This window comes from Acanthopagrus latus, chromosome 18 (genome assembly GCF_904848185.1).
Source record: "Acanthopagrus latus isolate v.2019 chromosome 18, fAcaLat1.1, whole genome shotgun sequence".
Lineage (NCBI taxonomy): Eukaryota > Metazoa > Chordata > Actinopteri > Spariformes > Sparidae > Acanthopagrus > Acanthopagrus latus.
In genome coordinates, this window is record NC_051056.1 from 25689755 (window position 1) to 25710108 (window position 20354).

The 20354-nt window shown below is 41.9% G+C and overlaps 1 protein-coding gene across 4 annotated transcripts in view; it reads left to right on the top strand.

Annotated features, from left to right (window-relative positions):
- Window positions 1-20354, top strand: part of elf1 (E74-like ETS transcription factor 1) — a 43571-nt gene that overhangs the window by 10978 nt on the left and 12239 nt on the right. Inside the window, exon 1 of one of the 4 annotated variants that reach the window (XM_037077888.1) lies at window positions 1046-1360. The exons of 2 other annotated variants lie outside the window; for them this stretch is intronic. The gene's annotated coding sequence lies outside the window, so the exon portion shown is untranslated. Of the gene's footprint in view, window positions 1-1045; window positions 1361-12296; window positions 12317-20354 lie in introns of those variants that run through there. One more of the 4 variants, XM_037077889.1, reaches the window with a different exon arrangement.

The following is a 20354-nucleotide window of genomic DNA, read 5'->3' on the forward strand; positions in this document are numbered from 1 at the left end:
TTGTGTTTTTTGGTTATTGCTTTTTTTTAAAGACACACAGATTATAATATTCTATTTCCCATTTCTTCTACCGTGAAGATTCCCCACTCCTGAATGAATGGAGAGGAAACACTGTAACATCTCCTGAAACGTCACTTGACTTTAAATCTGGTTGAGACTAGTAGATATTGACTGCGCTTTCATTTTGGATGAACTCCTTTAAGTGCTGTTTGTATCGTCGACTTTCACTTTGACGCCGACACTAGATATGTGTCAGTTAAATCACCCCCCTCCCCACACACACACACACACACACACACACACACACACACACACCTACTGCAGCTGCACTCAGACACTTTTTGCAGATTATAACACTTTGAATGTAGAATGTGAGACATGAATACCTAGCTGCTGGAGTTTAACTGATGATGAAAATGTTCTCAACGGGAGCTTCTCTGTGATCATGATCACTGAATCTTGAAGAGGAGGAGGAGGTGGGGGAGGAAGAGAGACTTTTAGGGCCTCTGTGGTGAAGCACTTGCTCATAGCTATCGACTTTACAGTTTCATTTCTTTTTACCTCCCACTGGTATGAAGTTGTTTTATAGGGCTTTCTGCAGGGAGAACGACTCCCCCACAAGTCAGCAGCCCGACAGGCTCTCCCTCACTGCTAATAGACTCACAATTCATGGTAAATGTTTTAATGGGACACAAAGGGATGTGAACTTACTCCTGAGCTGCCACACAGATCTTAATCACCAGGCCTGGCCCATATTGTGTGGCCAAAGTCTAAAGTAAGCACATACCTGTTCAACTGTTTACCTACATCTCTTCACTCCTCCGCCTCTGCAGGCGAAACTCGTCTATCGTCTTTCATGCTGTTTGAGGTGTGGCCCTCTGGTTGGATCTCTCTTCTCTCCCCTCCCCCGCTATGGCCTTGTCCAATCGCTGCCATATGAGGAACTCACCTGAATGCATTTGCATTTTAGGGCAGATACTTGTCGCTGATTGGCCAGGTGAAAGCACTCTGCCGCAGGGCTCCCCTACCAATGGCGACAGTGCTGCGTGACTCATAGGGAGAGGACAAGTTGCTCCACAACACTTCTCCTTTTTCTGCTTCATACAGCAGCCATTGCATTGTCTTTTTCTTTTCTCCTCCTCCTCTTCAGTTTTGTTTTTGTCGCTGTGAGAACGAAGTGTGGGGCTGGCCATTGGTCCGCACCTTCAGACAGCTTTGTCCCCCCATCTGAATGCACCTTGGATTAACCCCCGTTTCCACTCTTGTTGTCTGTTTTTCTCTTGATTTTCATTGGTTACTGAGATCGACACTTGTTCGGTTGCTATCATGGACCTTGTCACCCGAATCCTGTTTCTTTGAGGTTAGTGATGAACCGTTCTCCTCCTCCTCTTCACTCTTATATTGATGGTTCTTGTCAGTAGTAACAAATGGTCAAAGTTTAGATTAATATTTCTGTATTTTCTATTAGTTGTATTCGTAGGTGTTACATGTAGCCAGTTAAGTCGCCATCATGTGCACCATTAGCGTACTTGACATGTAAAGGTTTTTGGTTACACGTTTGTTTCGTCTTCATCTAACATCTTTTACGCCCACTTCTATATCAAATTTAGTTCAGGGAAACAAAGAAAAGAATACTTAATACTATACACTGTGTTTCTGTGTTGGGTTGCGCATCTCAAATCATGTTTCTCTAACTCTCTTGACACTTCTTAGCACTTGACAATGTTTGAGATCAAGCAACAGGTTTGAGGTTTTGTGTTTGTCATGTTCAGAACTGATGTGAACGATCTTTTCTGATAGTTGCTTTTCTTTTATGAATTGTTGCCTTATATGGTATGCTGAGGCAAGGGCGGGAACAGTGTTTTGCAAGCCCCTGGACCAAGCCCACATGTATTTTTCATGGTGTGGTAATCAGTAATTACACATCGTGTTGATTTTTGATCCATGATTGCTTTCCACAGTTGATACAGTTATTATTTAAATGCTCCATTGGTTGACAGGAGAAAAAAATAAACCCTGCTGTGGTCTTTGTTCTGGTGTTGCTCTCCACAGTCTCGTGCACACACATTCAGTCATGCAGTGCATCAGAATCATCAGTGTGTCAGAACAGAATGTAGCTCATCTTGTGAAGTACAGTCCCACAAGATCTTCATTTTAAATTCACAGGGAAGTTTGAACCCACAGTATTCTGCTTCCTCTTTTATGCCCATATTCGTTGACCTTCGCTTAAGTCTTTTTTTCTTCCCATCAGCCAGTTAAATTATTCTGCTAAATGCTGTTGAGAGCCTGTTTCTAAAAGTTGCTCAGTGCAGCAGAGATAAAAGCGCACTTCCTGTTTCACCAGAAATCTACTCTGCACTTTTTTTTCTATACCGCACAAATGTGCACACACTGTATTACTTCATGAACACAGCTACAGATTTCACATCCAACTTTTATTAAAGCTGTCTTCAAATGCTGCTGCAGTTCACTGTAGTTATCCTCGAAAAGCCCCTGAAAAAGTACAGACATTTTCATCCAACTTTGGTCAGACTTTTTTATGTAGTTATGTGCAAAATACCTAAGCTTGTTTCATCAGTTTGGCATTCAGAATTGATTTTGTTGAGGTAATGTCTGACGTAACTCGCGGTTGGGGCCCAAGACAGGCGACTGAGAACAGATCACTGAGAGATACCAAATAAATATCTCAGAAGGCTCAGTTACTGAGCTATAATTAGGTCTTGATGAACTGCTCTCACACTGGAAGAGAGGGAAAGAGGGAAAAATGTTTGTTTTTTTTCTTTTCTGTATGTGTATTTAACACTTGCGGCAGCTTCAGCACATGACCCAGTGAGTGAATAGATCTGTTGTGTCTGAGCAAGCACGAGTTTGCATTTGAACTTTTACATCATACTCTGTGCCCACCCTGATTTGGATTGTAAATGAGGCCCTCGTGTCTCAGAGGATGAAGGCATAGTGGAGGTGCTGTTTAGTGAAGCTTTGTTTGTGTCTCATTCAGACGACATAGAGGCTGATTAAGAAAACAGGGGGTGGCAGAAGTGTCAGGTTGGCTGCTATTTCAATACAAAGTCAACAAGTCTTGGGTCTGTAATTAGATAATTAGGCTTGGGCAAAGTGAAGGAGGCGTTTCGAGAGGCAGGCATAATGAGAGAGGGAGGAGGATGGAGTGGAGTATGTTACTACAGTCCCAGCATGCCGAGATATGAAATAATGGAGAATGTATTCAGTTTCATGTTACAGGTACATGCTTCAAGTAGAATAAACACAGAGAAAGCTTTGTATGGACAGTTTCATATGACCGAGAACAAACTGTTTTCTATCACAAAACAGGCCAAAAGTATTTCTCCCTCTTTTTACATATGATATCTGTATTCAGCAATAATACAAATATAATGCATTTGTACAGGCTACATATTATACTGATTAAAAGTCATTAGCTTTAACAAACTATGTGTGAGGTGTGAAAAATGTAAACATTTCCCCGCTGTATAATTCATACACAGTAACTGCTAACTGCTGTAGCAACTGTTAGCTAGTTAGCTCAGTTAGCTGTGCATCTAGCGGTCTGGAACCAGGAGCTCACAGCTCCTGAGGGGGGAGCAGCTGGTTAGCATCCTAACTTCAGTAATAATAAAACATGTTACGTCAAATTTTTTCACATTCTGTTGATATTTTCATATAATTTAAATATGGAGATTAATGATTCCAATTTTGTTTTTTAAATGTTGTTCATTTGCTTCTGTGTGTCAGCTGACTCAAGCTGCAGCAGTTAATTGATTAGTTTTCAACTATTAAATGAATCGGCAACAATTTTAGTGATAGATTAATCAGTCTGAAAAAATTTAGTCCCAGTGAGCTTATTTGTCTGGATTTTCTGCTTTCTTTACTCCGCTGTGACAGTAATCTGATCATCTTTGGGAAAACAACTAATCACTTAATTGAAAAAACAATTGACAATGAAGCTAATCCTTAGTTACAGCCCTGCAGCTGACAGTCACTTTTCCCACCAGCTCTGATTATATGTGTCATTTATTGAGGGGAAATACAGGAAACCAGTGAACTCATTGTGAAACTAGTAGACTCGCATCTTGTTTACCAAAAGACATTATCTCTTAACTAACCCAGATGGAAAATGTTCATTTCAGAGAGTTGGAGCTCGGCTGTTTCATATTGCTCAGCGATGGATTTGCATCATGTTTCCATGTCAGTTTCTCCATTTCTTCTTCGCCATTTTCAATTTCCATGGCTCTCTCTCCTTTTTTCACTCTGGAGAGGATGGAGGCCTAAGGGTTGAGAGAAGTTATGCTTGTGAATGGGAAAACCTCGGGTGGGGAAAGTTAATGTGTAACACGCTCTTCTGCCCTAACGGCTACTGTCAAGATGCCGCTGAGCAAGGCAGCAGCAGGTCAGAGTTACTTGTGTTTAGGTATGAAAGTGCTGCTGGTACGCTCAAGATACCATCTCTTGTTGAATAAAGTAAAAATTTATTGAGCAACTGACTGCTCGTGGTGCAACTGTCTCATACCCGGAGCGTGCTGGGACCGGCAGCCCTGCTCCTCTGCAGTACACGTCAAACCAGAGCTGTGATCATTACAGAGTCTTTTCTCTATCCAGACAGATTTTCCTTTCAGCCCTCATAAACGTACCTGGATTTGTATCTAGGAAGCAGTGATGATGCTATTTTTCCCCCTTTCTTATGTCTTTTTCTCTTGAAACGAATTTCTTGGGAACTGAGAAGGATGACGTAATTCTGAACTTTTTTTCTGTGATTATTTTCATAAACATTCATGATTGGCTTCAGTCTTTGAGACATTTTTTTTTTGTTTCGCTTTAGGACAAGTTTGAAAGGACTCTCTGCTACATAACTACAAGGTCTCATATATTGCATCTTTTGATAAATTCAAAATGTAACCACATTAACAAAGCATTAGAAACCCGACAGAAACTGTTAAAGACTTGAGCTTCGACCCTCTTCTTGTTACTCAGTTTGGGGTCACAGAGCTCGCATCACTCACCTGGCAGGACCCGGTGAAAGACAAGAGCATCAGGTTCTCAGACACAGAAAGAAAGAAAACGTGTGTATGTGTGTGAGAAACAGAGAGAGAGAGAGAGAGAGAGAGAGACGGAGAGAGAGAGAGACGGAGAGATGATATGTGGAATATCAGGTCACACCTTTTGATAAGGCTCCTGGTTATGCAACGTACCATGCCGGTCAGAGCACAGATTCTGTTCCAGTAAAACCAAGAGTCTCTTCGCAACATGGCTGCAGAGTCAAACCACACTATAGTGGTTGAAAGTGTCTTAATACATGAACTCAACGACTCTATTTAAGTATATAATTTGAGGGGCTTTTACATTTAAAGTTGACATACTGTTTATATTTTCTGCAGGTACTTGTTTTGTTGCAGATTAAGAGTTTAAAGCAATATCAGTAATGGTGAGGGGTCATTTACTACTTACTCACTCTCTCGCTGTGAGTTACGTGAGAAGCTTGATACTCTCAGATCTGTCCGTTCACTATGAGGCTACAGCCAGGTAGCTTAGGTTAGCGTGAAGGGCTGTAAACAGGGGGGAAACAGCTTGGCGCTGTCCAAAGGTGACAAAATCTGCCCTGTGTTATAAGATATGTTCAATAAACTATCAAACAGTAAAACAGAACCACCCACAAAGTGAAACGCTGCCTACAAAGTGATGCATCAGTAACCTTTTCTTTCACCTGTATTTATTCAGGGGAGCAATATGCTGATCACATCCACACCTGAAAGCTGCTAAAAGTAATAATTTAATGACAATAATGATGAATATATAAGCTGATATGCACACATCTTTTGTAATGTTCCCTCAAATGTGTCTTTCAAACACTTATGACAAAGAGCGCTCTGAAACAATATAACTTCACTGGCAATTTAATGATTATAAATTATGTCATAGCCGTCAGCAATGCAATGCAGTTGAGATTGTATTTTTGGAAGTGACTTGCCTTTTAGCCTGCAGTGTAAATAACTTTGATGTTGGTATACCTTCTGCTTTACTGTGAAAAACCGTGGTAATGCATGAACATTGATAAAAGTTTATCTGTCGTAGAGATTGTGTGGGTGGAGGCAGGTTTGAGGTGTGAAGTTTATTCTGTGCCAGATAAAAGCAGCAAACAGGACTTCATAAAAGTTTCCATGACTGCTTTCTGTTGGCTCCGTCGTTCCCTTTGAAGCGCACTCATTTGTAACCCATTCGCAAATATAGGAGTATGACGCAGCATTATAATGCAGCGGCGTTAAGAAAACACACTCACACTGCAATGATTCCCTCTTCCGAATTTATGAGTTCCACCCTGCATGAGGTAACGTAGCTCAGAAGACAGACTGCGAGATGCACGTGAGCATAACGCCGACATCCTCGGTGAAGTGAATTTCAGCTGGTGTCCGAGCGTTGCCACCTCCCTCACACTCCCTCGTGCTAATCTAAACATCATGTAGGCCTCACTGCACTATCACTTGGTACAAAGAGGCATTCTGACCCAGGCACACAGGGAAATTGATTTCCCACATGGTTTTCGGAGGTCTTGGTCCCAGACACCCAGCTGCAGTGGTGTCTGTGTCTGGAAGCCTCAGCAGCAAGCTGTCATATGGAAAACTGGCCCTGCCCATAATGACTCCAGCACTCAAATGATCTGCTGAACTCTTGTCTGAGTGGAAAAAGTCATACTGGGACCCAGAGTTTATTTATTTCTTCATTAAATTATTTTTTCCTCAATGCTTTGCTTTCATTTTATTCAAATGTTACTACTTTCCCCCCTCATCACCTCCTGCTGTGTGTTTCGTCAAATGCTCGGTGAGCAGAAGTGAAACGACTGTGGCAAACACTCACACATTTAATTTAGCTGAAATTGAGCCTCAAAGAGCCACATTCACTAGCACGTCAGGGCCCCTCGTGAAATTCTGTGAAAATGTGTCATGACATGCGGCTGGTGTGGTGGACACGCTGTGCAGAAAACAGAGGATGAACCATAGATTTGACAGATGAACACCACAAAACTGTTTTTTACATGAACTCTTTTCTTCTACCTTCGACTTTAAGCTTTCGTTCATATCCTGGACATCAGTTCACATACTTTGATTTGCATGCAGAAAGGACTGATTTGGTAGATAATAACATTTTCATGCCAATATGAATCAAGCAAGACACATTTGAAACTGAAACCACTTTGCAAATACTTTACTCATCACTGCTGCCCCGTTCACATCAAAACAACACTTTACTGTCGCTCACTGCAGTTTTTCTGACATATTAGGTGATATACTTTATTTTTCTTGCCATGAGTTACACAGGAGGATTGATACAACTTTCATATCTATCTGTCAATATGAAGCTACAGACAGATAGCTTAGGTGAGTGTAAAGGCTGGAAACGACTAGCCTGGTACTGTAACGGATAACTCATCAGACCACATCCAGAAGACGTCAAACTTGTTTTAAAAAGTCTCAATCGAGAACATTCTGACTGGACATGTCACTTCTCTCTCACGGCTGTTACGTGTGCGTGCGTTGAATTGCTCTCTGTTGTAATATATTTAACTTCTCTTTTGAACTCAGTGCAGACTGAATGACATTTAAGCGCTGCTTGAAAAGAGACCTGTGTTAAAAGTATTACAACATGCCAGCGACCTTAACTTCATGACTCCTGAAAAAGGGGAGAAAATGAGTGTGCCCATATGCATCATTGACAATCACATTAAAGGCAAAATTCAGGTCAAATGAACACGATATGTGTTGATAATTAGAAATAAAGATTTAGATGTGCCAGGCTTTGTTACCCACTTTTCAGTCTTTATGCTAAGCTATGCTAACTCTGTCTCCTGGCTCTTGCTTCATGACAGGAAACAGACTCTGCTCTTTCATGGCCGTCGAGGGTTTCATCAGTGCAGCCACACTCACATCACGTCACTATTATTAGAAGTATCTGACATCATGTTTCTTGGACTAGTGGCAACCTCATATTTATTTTATCTTTAACTTTGCACTTGTGGTGGTATAAGAACATCATCCTCCAGCGTCTCAATGAGTCACCATGTAACTGCTTGTACAGAAATGCTAAACAGTCTTCACCGTTCATTTCTCTCATTCAGAGCTGTTTACCAAACAAGCAGAAGTGGTTTGAGAATCCATTCAGCCCGGTCATCGACGTGTGTCCTTGCCGAGCTGAATGAGGCCCACCTTCGCTTTCTCGTACCACAGAGCCGACTTTACAAGCCCTCTCTCTCTGCTTGTTCCTAAGCAACAGCCACTCCTTGTTTACCTTTGCGTTTTTGCATTGTGATTCTCGTCAGAACGACAGAACCCCAGACCCTCTGGGGACTGACTGTCAGGCCTCTTTATTCAAAGCAGTCATGAAAACCACCATGTGCAGGAGCCCACCATTAATGTATCGTCCTGTAGACTTTCATATTATCTTCTCATACTTTCCACATATAACTATTACACATCAGTAATGTGGTTAACCAGTAACAACATGTAAATATTTTTCTATATAACCAGATTAAAAACGGCTGTACTTTTAGTCAGGTACTTTATTGCCCTCATCTCCTGCACCCTGGCTGCACCTTCCTCATCACCTGACTATCATAAATGAGTGTATTTCATAAAGCCTTCTCAAATATTGACCATACTGGACAGAATGTCCGTTTGCTTCCCGCACTCGTTCAAACACATCTCCAATCAGGTGAAATGTTGGTGCAGCAGCTGAAATAAATGATCTAAATGAAAACGGTTGGTAGTCGTGCAGAAGCACAGACATGGTTGCAGAACACATGTCACGATGACAAGATCAGGTGACTGAGAGGTAAATGTAGTTATGTAACTCCGAAAGCATGCAGTCCAAATGTTTGTCATGACTTCAAGAAGTGTGGTTAAGTCTTACAGCTTAACAGTTTACATCCCAGTTTAAAGTATTCACCCTGACATCATGAAATGCAACGACTCAGCACCTCTGTCTTGAGATCCAGGAAAAGGGCAAATGTTTGCTGGCTTTAAGATTAGATAGAAAACACTGGCCGGTGATACCTAATTCCACACTGACCCAGTATCCAATTGTGTGAAATCAGATAAGCTCTCATGAAGGGGGCTAAGCTGTCTGAGTGTGAGTGGTCCTATCTGAGGGGCTTTACTGGCGGATCAGATGAGAAGAGCTGATTTAGTCCTTATTAGCTGTTAAACCGAGACTTGATCTGCAGGAGTCTTAAAAACGACTTTGCTAAAGCGGCACATTAGCATGTTTCACAGTGTTTCAACCTTTCCAACAGAGGAAGCATTATCATACATATTGGGTATAAATACACAGCAGCATGACACACAGTGCACAGACAGAATCAGCATTTCTGTGTGTCCTTATTAAAAAAAAACAAAAAAAAAAAACAATCAATGTTTTAAGCCGCTTGTGAGTGATATATCTCTCCTCCTCCGCTCGTGCAGTAAAAACGTAACAACATTATTTGGTATTCTTGTTCACTTTATCCAGTAAGGACTGATAACTTCATAAAGAGAGCATGTTCTGGTACCTACATTGGTAATAGCAGAAGAGGAAAAGCTACCAATTCCCACCAAACAGGCCAAGTGATGAAAAACTCTTTCAGAAAAGAAAGGAGTCATGGACGTGTGGTGATGTAGAGAACATGAAGTGAATAAATAAACAGTGTGACAAGAGACACGAGAGGATTGATGTGTGACGTATGAGGCTACATGTACCCTCTTCCAAGATGACACAGCGTGGCTTACTGGTATTCTGCTGCTGCACTTTGAACAGCTGAAGTTGGAAATGACAGAGAAGTAGAACCAGAAAATAGTGGTGACAGCTGAAACAGTTTGCAGCAGTCTAATAATGATCATCAAAGTGAAAGTAAAAACAAGATGTAGGTTTGGAGAATCTTGACACCCTTAATCTTGTTTGTTTACTTCAGAAAAAAAGAGTGAAGTTGTTGGATTCAGTTGTTTGCTGTTCGGCAGATTATGTCAAACAATCCAGCTGTTGACCGTTTGCTAAGTGGCTGTTGGCTCTAGCAACATATTTGCTGTACAGAAGTGAGACTGAATAGATTTTCCCATCTAACTGTTGGGTAAAAAAAAAAAGTGGAATCAAATGTAATCTAAAATGTTGCACTACACCTTTAAACAAAGAAAGTCATGACCCCAGAGTGCATTACGAGGCAGAGAAAAATGAGATTATTTCATCTGTTTGATTTTATTCCCTCTCTAGGCGTGTTGTGTGTTGCATGCCTGACGATGGGTGGACACATCAGCCTGCTTGTGTCCAGACCTGTTTGGTATGCAGCCTCCTCTGCAACAGCCGGGTCCCCTGTTCCCAGCCCTGACTCAGACATGAAGCCCTGAGATTTCAAGGGCTTCATCTGAACATGTTACCTAATAGTTTAATGCAACGGGGATGTGCAAAGTATGTTGGCAACATTCATACAGAAAATTATCTGTTAAGGGGAAGTCGCATGATGTGATGGTTGCTATCGGTGGTAAAATTGGCGCTCCGGTTTTAAGTCTAAGAAAGAATCTGGAATGTCATCCTGCACCTTGTTTTTATGAGCTGCTGGTATTTTTCTGATATCCTCTCTTGTGTCTGCCAGTATACCTGTGCTGTGACATGTCAGTATTGGTATGAATGTAAACACATCAGAGAGGGGTGTGTGAAGAAGCTATTTCAGAGGCGGATACAGTATGCAGCACAGTTTGGATTTGGGATTTGAATCCGGCCATGCTCATAATGTTTTTAGGAGAGTTCATTTTAAAACGATCAACTCTTTTCTTCTTTTACAGAGGGGTGATTCATGCACTAGCCTCCAATGCATGTCTAATGCCCGTTTAAGGCTCACTTTCTGTCTTAAAAGAATACGAATTTAGCCTTTACAGTCTAGTCATGCATCAAATTGCTCCTACACAGCAGCCAAAACAAGAGTAGGGATGAAGCATTTCAAATATGTCTGCAAGAAAGGAACCAGCAGGGCAGTGTGAGACAGCTGACACACACGCACAGACTTGCATCTTTTTTTATCCCCTTCTTTTGTGTTTTTCTCTGTGAATCATTTGGATTTTGAAACTGAGAAAATTAGCTTCATGATTGAGCAGAGACAAGACTCGTTGTACCCAGCTGGTTCATACTGTTTCAGATATTACTTAATTTGTCCAGTATTAACAAAGAGACACATTTTTCTTTGTTCTTGAGAGAATAAATCAAATGATAACAGTAAAATAATTAAGTGTACATGATCATGTCGGGTTATTGAAAGTAGAGAACATGTCCTGCAGCACTCGACACCTGAACAGTATCATGATAGTGTTGCTGCATCATGTTGTATGACAAGAACTACTGTAGCTTTGAGTGTTGATTAAAGGTAGGTAGGAAGGCCATTCTGGAGTAAGAAAGTAGATTGTTGAGTCAACAGGTCTGTATTTGGTGACCTGGGAATGAGACTCCACAATCTACTTTCTTACTCTTTACACTTTCCCTTTTCAAATAAACAAAAGTGTCCGTTCAAAGACAAGTTTCTATGTGATCGAAATCAGTGTCTAACTGTAGTGGCACTCAGTAGAGAGAAAACCTCTGCCAAGGCCCCAACAAAAATCCCCATATGTACTCACTGTACAGAGATACCAGCCACATAAATACACCTGATTTTTTCTCATAGATACCAGAGAAAATGTAGAAAATGTCAGGAAAACACACGATCTCACAATGTTAAAGAAAGTGAGAATAAATTCCTGAATCTATCACTTTATTTTTGTTTCTTTGTGTAAAATCCGTGTAGTGGTTTTGGTGTAATCCTGATGACAAACCAGCCAACCAACCAACAAACAAACGGGTTAAAACATAACCTCAACACATATTAGATGTTCAAAATATATATTAACACGGCTTTGTTTTTTAGAGTCTTAGCTGTAAGATCAGGCTTTGGTTTAATTGCCACAATCAACTCAGTTTTTTTTTTTCAAATGGTGATTTCTTGAGGGGTAATTTACAAAAGATGCCACTTTCCCAGCTCCTTGTTGGTCCGGTCTTACTGACAGCATCCAGATGCTTAAGTAAAATCTCACAGCCTTGTGGACATCATGGCAGCTCATCAAACTACAACGTTTGAGGGCGCAGATGTCTTTTCTAAAGATTTGCTGCAATTTCCTGTCATGTTTTCACAACTCGGTCCTTCCTATCTGTGACATGTGGCCTGTTGCCACATAATAGAAACAGGCCGCCGGGGTAGTTTTCGACAAATGGGCTGCATCTGTCAGGTTAAAACGTGCCTCTCTAGTTTTGGATCCATCTGGTAAGACAGCAGCGATATTACCGAGACATTTGTGCACTCCTGGATGATTTATTGTGATTTGGATTTGTGTGGATTCACGTCATGACTTATTGTTTGCTCAGACACAGAAGATAATTCAGCAGATGTTAAAGTGTTAATGACTGGCTCGTCTGTGCTTCGGGGCAGTTATTCTCAGTTGCTCATTAAAAAGATAGAAAAAAGTTTGCGGGGTGCTCTAGTTGCGCACACACAGTACATATGTTCAGTGATGCACTCGTGTTCTGACCTACAAGTGAAAGCTATGTGACAGGAACCATGTAGTTTGTTCTGAGAATTTCAGTAAAACCGACTCATGGGGCCTAGCAAGGGATGTGTGAATGTGTGTGTGTGAGTGTGTGAGTCTGTGGAGGGGTGGGGGGTTAGTAATGTCTGTGTTTGCACGCCTTGTGTCAGCATTGTGGGGGAGAGATGTCTGCAAAAGGCAGGTGTGGCTTCGAGAGCCCTATTGTGATCCTTTAATTCACCGTCACTGTCATTAAACAAGCTCGAGTGATGCAGGCTTGAAAACATAAGAAGCTGAGGGAGCATCTGATAGCATCTCATTCGTAGATCGTATTTTAGAAAGCGTGGTGTTCTAATGAATAAAAAATGTTATTCATGTGCTTAAAACATGTTTTCGGTTGAGTTTTACAAACTCAAACACAATGCAACAAGCTTTCGTCCTTATCTGAAAACAGTCCAGTTGAGAGTTTGTCGTTTCTGTCTTTTACGTCACTGTTACGCAAAGATATTTCTAGTAGCTGTTTTTTTTTTATTCATTCTACGAGTAACTGCGTGTTGTTTGAGAAGGAAGGAGGGGGAGTTCAGAACTTTCCGCTCTTACACAGAGGAAGACATTTTCTTGTGAGTGTGGTTTAACAGACAGGAAGCAGCAGACAGCCACTTCTCAGTGATGCTGTTCCTGTGAGTGCAAGATTCACAGGTCAGTTTGTGGGTGTTTTTTTTGTGTGTTTTTTTCTCTACCCAGTTTTGAAATATGTCACTGATATTTCTGGCTAAGCTTTATTTCCCTACCGTGCCCCTAAACAAGAAAGTCAAGTACTCTGCACTACGACAAAAGGGCATGTTAGATGAGTATATATAGGCCAGCGAACAGTCTCGAACGTCTCAGCTGGAAACTTGCCTCTTTAAGTATTTGAATGAAAATCGACCAAAAAAGAAGTGGAGTCTGGTCACAAGAGAAGTTTCTGACCTTTTGGATATTATTAGCCTTAATCCTTTGTTATCCCACTAAAGATAATGTCTAATCTTCCAAAAGAAATGCCATCTTATACTTAACGGTGTGCTAGTTGGCACAAACAACTATTGTCACAGGAAGGCATGGGTCCTTCTCCCGAAGCCTTGAGCCTGAGTGGAAAAGTACAAGGTTCGTAGGAGATGAGATTAAATTCCATTCTCCTTCTGAAAGCCTGTGCTCGAGGTGACGTTTTCCTCTCAGTCTTCATTTGGCCCTGGCACGGCAGATCCCAAATGCCTTCTTCTTTGAGACAGACGGAGTGAATGCTGGCTCGAACACAGAGCCCAGCTCGGTGTCTGCGTTTTCTGATGCCTTGTGTTCTGCAGCTGCATGCTATTAGCCAGTGTCTATGCCTGCCTCTGTGCCCTGTTTCTGCCATTTTATCACCACACGCATGGTGTGGCCTGAGGATCGCAGTGAAAGCACTCCTTTCTTCAGCTCAATAAAGTGGAGTTGGAGTTTGAAACATGGTGAGACATGCTGTATTGTGCAAGGCTGGGTGGTGGTGGGTGAGTAAAACGTAGAATGTACAGAAAATACTGTACACAAAACAGTTTTTATGGTGCTGACAGGGCTGCAGCAGTGGTGAAAACCACCGCTGTGTGTTTTTTGTCTGGTGTTGATGCAACTCCTTAATTACTGTCTTCTTACTCAAACACTTTACCAGCACTCTGCCCTCCTCCGCTGCTGTAACTCAATCAACACTTTGCCTGCTTGTTTGTTACCTTGAAATGTGGGATAGACGAAGATCAGCATACATCACGGCTTGAGAATGATATCGCAATATTGGCAGGATATATTGTGATTAATTGTGATTAATTCGTCATGATACTGGAATTCATACTTTGATACAATAGCTGTAAAAGTATTGATATTTGATTACGGCTTGATATCGTTAAGAACATTTTGATACAGGCACCGATACAGTTCGATCCAGGATCTTTAACGATTTTAATTTTTTGAAATCATTTTATGAAATCAGTTTTAAGAAAAGATTAGAGTAGCCATACACATGTTGCACAGTTATTGGCTCGCTGACACTGACGAGATGAACTCTTTAGGTATTGAAATGTTGTATTTGATTGACGAGACATTTTTTGATACTCGTTAGTATTGAGGCAGTTCGGTCAAAGTTTGTTCCCTATATTCGATACTGTGTTCAATACCGGGGGGGAAAACGACACAACATTGGGGATAATAGTCTCGATATTTATGAAATTATAAACACAACATGGCTTGTGTAGAGGATGTTGAGATAAACAGCCTGAAATTTACATCTGATGAGGTGACACTACGTGAGAAGCACTGTGGTACGTGTGCCAACACACAGTTAGTTATGGAGTGTCAAGTCCGTGAAAAATCAACAATTAGTGTTCAAACTGTTTCAAGAATTCAGAATCGATATGAACATTTCAATATTCTATGTTTTGAAGCTGAATGCCCGGACTGGGTGACAAAATCAAATACCACCATACTGTGAGATACCTTGATTATATTAATGTGATGCCAAGCAGTATGAACACAAGGAGATTTTTGATATATAATAACATACATTCATTAATGTGAATAAAATGACTAAATGGGTGAAAACAAATTGGAACAAGTGGAACAATCTGGTGAGTTCAGAAAATCACTTTACTGTGCAGCCTTTAAAACTAGAAAAAGAAAACTCTTATCCATATCTTGTTGTACCAACATATAAAACCTCGGATGATGTATAGTCTTAAATCCCGATAATGATTTATATTGTACAGTCCTAACATTCGTCGTCATTACTTACTTTCTCTCACTGAATCGAGGCCTGTTTTTGCATTGCCAAAGTGGTTGTTTTTCCCTTGGCAGTGAAAGTACTATTGTTAGACATTGGTGTGTAATTTAATGACATCTTGAAAAAAAATACCCAAAAGGGAACTGCTGTCCAGAAATGATGACCAGGATCCTCTGATGCCCACATGGCCTATCACAGGGCTCCAGGAATGAGCTCAAGCCTCGTATCACTGAGTCATTTCCTTTACAGGAACCCAGAGGATCCTGCAAAAACAGCATGTCTGTGCTGACAACCATTCAATACTATGGCAGTGGTGAGCCCACGCAGTTTCTGCCATCTTGTACTTTGGTGTTTCTCTGCTGAACTGAGAAAACTAAACCATTTGCAGGACTCATTTGAGGTTAAAGTGTCATTCTGTCTGTGCTGAAATGATGGAGGGTAAAATCACTGTTTCTGTCAGTTTTCAAAACCCTTCCAGGTGTTCAATGAGTGCAGACACGACTCTTGATTTATGTCTGTTTCAGTTTTTGCCTCTCATTTCTGTATCGTCTGTACCTGTGTGGGGAAAAAGATTTCAAATACCAGGAATACCACTTGCTCTCTGACACCAGCAGCAGCCATCTGTAAGTCCTGTGACTGTCGTATCGTAACCAGCCCCGGGCTCTGCTGAACAATCATGTCACCTGGAGAAATCAGCATATTTGTAACCTGAGCTGAAAATGGCTGATAAGCAAAGTTTGCCTTGGTCCTTCTCTTGCATCTCACAATGTTTGCACTCACCACATGCAGGGTGAGTCATTGCATAGTCATTCAATTGGCTTAAATTACCTCCTTTCATGGTCAACAATGAGCTCAGCTGAAGAGACTAAAGCGGGGGAAGTAGGGCCTTCTGGGAATGCTCCATTTGTTCATGAATCCTGACTCTAATTGGTTGTTATTGCGACTGGCAGTCACCATGCTGTAGGGGTGGAGTAGGCCGGTGTTTGCTTCATACTCCTCCTCGGCCTGCTGCTCACCAGGCTGCCATATTTAACAGTCGCAGTCGTCACAGAAGAGGAGACCGATACAGAATCACATCCTCACCATGGTGAGAGCCGTGATGGAGGTGTACTATTAGCTGTACATGTGGCGACCATCTTTAGGGCTGCTGCTCATGACTGTATTCATTATCAAAAACTTGCCAATTGACATAAAATTGCAGCTGAAACAATTAGCTGATTGAAAGAAAGTTAACTGCCGTTTTCTGTACGTCTGTAAATGTCAAACATTTAGCGTTCCCGCTTCTGAAATATGAGGATTTGCTGCTTTGCTTTGTAATATATGATGATAAATTAAGAGTTCTTTGGGTTTTGGGTTGGTTGGACAAAAGCAGCAATATGAAGATATCACTATGGGTTTGTGGGACTTGTTTTTCACAATTATTACACATTGTATTGATGAAATGATTGATTATATTGGATAGCAAATTAAAGATTAATGAACTCAATCAGTAGTTGTTGCTCCATCAGAGATCTGGAGTGGAAACCACATAGAATTATCACCAACTCTGCAGTTCCCCTCCGCTATATGGAGCGTTTTAGCATTTTTCAGCACATTGTTTTGTTTCTTTACGGCCCCCAGCATTACTGTTTTGGTTCACTCTCACCGCTGTCATTAGTTTTTCCCAGCAGGCAGCTTTTTTCGGCAAAAATCCCCATTAAAAAAGACTCTACACAAGCTGCTCAGCAACATAAAGCGGACAGACAAAGTTAGTGCCTACTAGCTGGTGAACACAGTTGAACTTTAGCAGCTAAAGAGTCAGATATCTTTCTTGGGGGGTCGGTGGAGACCATCGGCTAAATCAGAGGTAGAATTCCATGATTTCATTGGGCGGACAAAAACTTGACTTACAAAATAACTGCTAATGTTTCTCCATGTCTGCTGGATGTGGAAATGGGTAACTGTGCACTATCATGTTTGTAGTAACAACTTCTTAAGGTGATAACACCTCAGTGCTGCCTCTCCTTCTGCTCCTAAGTAGTCACTTAATGCTGCTTTTACACATGTCGTGTAGAGTTATGTAAATTGGCTTTCTAATGTTTTTAGCTGCAATTACAGTTACATCAGAGAGAGGCGGTAAATGACACGCTTGTAATTACTTGTAATGTGTTTGTGATTGGATCCAAGCTCGGGACGCTGCACTAACACTTTGTACCGAACACCTCTGGGTCACCAGGATGCCCCGCCTGGTAACCACACTAAAAATGCTCAAGGCCCCACCCAGAGCGAGTCACAAGCAGTCTATTTGCTCTGTGGGCTATTATGCATTGACTAACATCCCCAGTAAAAATCCCTCCCTTCGCTGCTTCTCCTCCTCTTCTGCTCTTCATGACGTAGTAGGTGCAGTTTACAACCCGGCCCCTGTGCTGGGACAAGGCAGCTGTTGTCATGTGCTCGGGGATAATGTGCACGCTGCGTCTGACTAATGGCTGGCTCTCTTGTGTCCCTGTCTGCTGTTAGCACTATGCCAACTGGGCCATTCAGATCAATGATGCACTGACAGGAGGGATATAGAAAATACACACAGACGAACACTGACACAGTCTAATGCATTATGAATACAGCAGACAGCACGGATACAAAAGGAAGAGAAAGGAGAATGAAAGAGTTTTACTCCTATCTTGACTCTCGCTGATCTCCTGCAGTGTGTTTCCTGTCATCTGATTATGATGATGCTGATTATTTGTGAATCACACACCCTCAGTCCTGCCTGCAGGCTATTGAGCTGAAATGCACACGCTAACTGCTCCATAAATATAACACAGGCTGCAAAAAGAGGAGTCGAAACTTGGGCGTTTTTAGCTTTAACTGTCTGGGGAGAAAGCAGCGAGGCTTGGCAGGGAAACTTTAGAGTGATCCCATTCGACACAAACCACTGCACTTCCACCTCATCCCACATGGTGTGTCCTGGTGTGGCATCGCAGAGTGCAGACGGGGGCATCTGGTGTAAATGTGTGGGTGCGTGTGGTCACTTTAGCGGGCAGGCACATGTCCGCCGTCTTCTATTCGTCTTTTACACAATTTATAGAACTTCAGTCACTTGGATAAAATATACCCCCTCTCTCTTTTCTGCTCAAGTCTGGCAATAGACTGACGCTGTTCCAAGCGCAAAAAAAAAAACAGAAAAAAAACCGTGCCAGGAAGACCCGGGCACTGAAGAGCTTCAGACAGATGGCAGCAGCGACCAGCTCTGGCAGAGGTGGGCATGGACATTGCCCGACACAGACAGCAGGAAGGACTGACTGGAGTGAAACAGTAGCCCATTTCCTCCGTCTCTCTTCTCTCTCCCAGAACGATGCTTTCCAGACATCACGACCACATGTTCCTATTCTGTCTGGATGCTGAACTAAATTGCTAAATTTGTTTAGCGCCTGTGACCTGCAAGCTGCAGCAGTTCAGACATTCTCTATCACCTCCTCCGCTGTTACCCCCCCTCACCCACCCCCCACACCACCACACCACCACACCACCTCCTCTTTAAAATACAATTGGGGCTGGTATGCAACTTCGTCAGTCACACAGGCATTTCAAAGCAAGCAATAAGCTCCACCCTGCAGCAGTGGAAAAAGCAGGGATGGTGTGTGTGTGTGTGTGTGTGTGTGTGTGTGTGTGCGTGCGCCATCTCTTGCTTCTTTACTGCTGCCAGCTCTTTGGTCTCTGGGAAAGAGGAGGGTGGTGGTGGTGGTGGTGGTGGGGGGCTGTGGCCTTGGGGTGTCCATTTATTTATTCTTCAACCCAGCATCAGCCCCTCCCTGTCCTCCAGCACTGAAACCTGCCTGTGGCTATGGGGTTGGTGGGACACACCTCAACACACACACGCACTAACACACACACGCACTAACAAGCACAAGACCACCAGCCCCCCCCGCTGCCTGTGATCACAGTTACTCCCCGGGGGGTTCAGCAGTGAGGGGCTTCCAGAGCATCATCACACGAGTGATCTCTCGCCTGCCTGTGTGTCTCTGTGCAGAGGGAGGGGTTCCCTCAGAACCTCAGCACCACTGCTCATGTGATCGGCCCGCTGAGTCTTGTGATCTAGGGTGTCGTGCTAAAAGGGGTGATTTCATTTCAGGGAAGGGGACAGCTATGAGATGAGAGGCGTGAGTGATCAAACCACAATGATTTCCTGAGAGATCCTGCTGACTGTACGCTGAGATACTGATGTGCTTATTTCACAGATGCAAACACAGTTGTGATGAACTTTGAGCAATTTTTTTTCAAGCAGAAAAGTCAAAGCTTTGATGGTTCCAGGTATGCAAAAGTGAGGAGTTGCTACTTTTCTCAGTATTGCGTTATAGTACATTGAATATTTTTGGAGTCTTAAGCTATTTAAGGATGTCAGCTTGTCATTATGATCATCAACATTCTCATGTTTTATAAACTACATGATTAATCGAGGAAATCATGGAGTAAATAATTAATAGTGCTAAATAGTTAATTATTTAGGAGACTTATCAAAATAATGCAAAGTACACTTTTAAGCTCACACAACTTGAATTAGAGTTAATTGGTTTCCTGACCTTTTTAAAGTAAAGTCAACTTTTGAAATTAACAATACATACACAGATTAAACTACGATTGTCGGAGGTATTGATACTTTGTTTGATACCCTGATTTAACGGGACAATATCTGCATTCAATAGAATCAAAAGTCCAGAAAGCTATAAAACAGATCAGATTTGGATGCTCAGATACTGACATTATTTCATATGTCTTTGTAAGTGTTCAGTAAGTTTTTCTGTTTTTTTTTTTTGTTTTTTTTTAAATACAAGTATTATAACAAAGTTTTAAAGTCTTGTATCGTAACAGTCTTAGTTTAAACCTTTAAGTCTCAGAGTTGACGAATGAGCCCGACTGAAAGTGTCATATCTCTGATGTTAAGCTTAAGATATGTAGCTTTGTAATGCTTGCAAGAGTACATTTGCATTGTCGTTAAGCCTGAAACCTGCTGCAGA